Below are 2,996 nucleotides of genomic sequence, written 5' to 3'. Positions count from 1 at the left end.
AAGTAATAACATGATTAGCTGGAGCAATGATCTGTTCATTGCTAATATAAGGTCAACATGTAAAGATCAGTGATTACTGGGGAAAGACAAAACAAGCTTCCAAATTGTCAAGTCTTTTCAATTTTCTGATATTCTATACTCTTTCTAGAATGGTCTATCTCTTAAATTTTTTTAAGAACAGGATATCACTGGAGGTTGTTAACTCAAGATGTCTTAAATTCTCCAGTCTTTGCAGACAGCTGGTAAAGCACCAAAAATTTCTAAGTCATCTTCTAGCCACCAGTCTGGGGAAAAGTATTTATCTATCTTTTGATCTTATAGTCCTCTCTGTCCCTATATCCTTGCATGTGTAGTGAGCTGGGACAATCCTAGCTTAGAGCATAGGCGTGGCAGTTTCCTGCCTCAAAGGGATACATCATTTACTAGCATGCACAGGGTTGAACAATGACATAAACAGGATTCCTACAATAAGCATATGTTGTTTCTGCCTTAGAACTATCCGGTACATACACATTAGCTGCCCCTAAAGCTTTGTGATACACAGGCAAGCTGGATGACAGGAAAAGGGAGATTTACCCCAAGGTGGACTCCTTGGATATGGAAGTCTAGACCTTGGTCAACAACAGCAAACCCAAGGTTGCTTGAATCCAGTTCAGATAGAATCACAAAGTGAACATGGAAATACCACACGAACTGAGGAGAGGGAATCACTGTCCACTTACAAATAAGAGTTTCCTTCTGAGTCTCCTATTTTATCTTAGCAGTTTAAGTGTATGGATATTTTCTTCTATAACGTATGTGTTTATTCTATTAAAAAATAGTTATGCCCTGACTACACACCATTTGGAAGAAAAACTGATGTGTCAAGAAGGTATGGTGCTTGTGAACTTGCACTTGGGTATCTGTCAACACACTGATTCTTCCTTGGCCCTGAAAAGTGTGGTTGTAAGACTGTGATCTGGAGTGTGAGAAGGCCAGGAAATCTAGCTCTGGGGCATGCCTGGACATGCTACATAAAAGAGAAAACTGGGGCATGTGAGGTCAACTATAGCCTGCTGCAGGGATGGGAGAATTCCAGTTATAGTAAATAGAGGGAATGTTTGCTAGCAGCCAGGGAGTGGCAAGGACTCCCCTCACAGTGCACTGACCACCATAGACTAACTGCTAAGTTTTACAGTGACAATCTCCACCTGCCAATAGACACGCCAGCCTTTTATGTTGTGACAGGCCCATTAATTCACACAGATGGCTCAAGAATTCAAAGTTTGTATCAGATGCTTTAGTGACCATTTTGGAAAATTCAGGCAATCTGAATTCTGAAACACTAATTTCAACTTTTAATAAGATTTCTTTGCCTCACCCCGGTCCTTAAGGCCATTTTCTTCCCACCTTTCCAATCATTTTTTTTCATTTCCACAGCACTGAACTATGAATCTGAAGTCCCAGATAACCTCACGTACTAAAAATATCTTCTTTCTAGCTCTGGACTCTTTCTCCAGCCCTGTTTTAACCCAGTTGTTCTACCACATTCCCCAGAGGCAGAACTGGACTGTGACAGACTGCCTACCTCAGGAGTCAGTTTGGCTCCACATCTGCTTTAAGCTTCAGTACCAACAAAGTGGGTTTTCTGTTTGCAGGTCAGGAAAACTGGTTTCCTTTTGACATGTTCTAGAACCTTCCTAAGGAAGTGACACTGTTGACTTGCACAATATTCCAGTGGCTGGCTTTCCTGAGTAAGTTCAAAGCAGCCATTGGGGGGTTGTCTAAGAGCCCTCCAAGGTGATCAAAGAGGCTCTTCCCATGACCTACCACAAGAGAACAAGAAGCACACAGTCAGTATGCATACAACCCCTGGTCCCTTGGAAACGTGTGCCTGCTGTGGATCTGGCGACATATCCAGTGGAAGAAGTTTGTTGCTGGGCAGCTTTCACAGATATCAGAAGCCATTACAAACATGCTGTCACATACACACGGGGCAGGGGTGTTTTCTGCAGGGAATGCTAAGTCTTCATGTGTCCTCTTCTTCACTGGCACCACTGGGTCCTGCCTCATCACCCTCTGCCTTTGGCTCAGCTGATTCATTAGAGGTATCAAGTTGTTCCTTGGCCTGGGCCATCTGAGTCATCAACCTATCCATGTGAGACTGGATGTCTGCCAATATCTCAGTCACATGAGCCATGGCCATTGCTTCTTGGATGTCCACTAAATGAAGGGCTTTCTGCTCCTCCTCAGCAATCACTTTCTGAACTTTCTTAAATGCTTGATGTATAAATACCTTCATTTGGTCTCGTGTTACTTTAGGATCTGAGCTCTTGAACTTTAACCTTTCCACCAACTCTATCATAGCTGCCTTCAGCCCACCGGAGTCTTTGCTTCTCAGTTCTTCGAAGGCTCCATCTAGCATGGACAGCTGGTGGTCCCGGTGAGCCCCAGTGACTGGACAGAGGACACAGATAAGCTGCCTATCCTCCTGGCAGTAGGTGCTCAAATCCAGCCCATGGTCTGGACACTTCCTCTTGGCCACTCTCTTCGCTTCCATCTCTATTTCGGAGTCAAACTCGCTTTCTGCCTCAGTTTCTCCTTCTTGGTTGTCTTCCTCCGCCTCACTTTCCTGCTCATCTTCCATCTCTTCCTCGCTGTCTTCTTCGCTCTCCTCATCACTCTCATCCTCACTGTCTTCCTCCTTCTCGCTCTCCTCTTCCGACCCACTGTCGACCTCAGACTCGCTCTCTTCTTCCCCCACCTCGCTCTCTACCTCCCCCTCGGCCTCCCCTTTGGCCTCGACGTCTTCGGGGAGCGCTTCGTCCCCGCTGGCTGGCGGAGTCCAGGCTTGGGCGTCATGGATGTAGGCGGCCAGGCGGTGGTTGAGGAACTTCTGGCGGTGCTTCAGTGTGGCGGCGGCAGTAGCAGAAGCTGCAGTCCCGGCACACCTCCTCCGCCCCGGGAGCCTCGTCTGGAGGCAGTTCCTCGCCGGCCGCGTCCACTCCAGAGGCCAT

The 2,996-nt window shown here is 46.6% G+C and overlaps 1 pseudogene across 1 annotated transcript; it reads right to left on the bottom strand.

Annotated features, from left to right (window-relative positions):
• Positions 1-2,008: 2,008 nt before the first annotated feature.
• Positions 2,009-2,996, bottom strand: LOC308414811 (tripartite motif-containing protein 44-like; annotated as a pseudogene). The gene has a single exon. The product of its transcript is annotated as a tripartite motif-containing protein 44-like (transcript).

This window comes from Micromys minutus (genome assembly GCF_963924665.1).
Source record: "Micromys minutus genome assembly, chromosome: X".
Lineage (NCBI taxonomy): Eukaryota > Metazoa > Chordata > Mammalia > Rodentia > Muridae > Micromys > Micromys minutus.
Note: the sequence above shows the minus strand (reverse complement) of the source record. Positions and strands in the feature narration are given on the sequence as shown.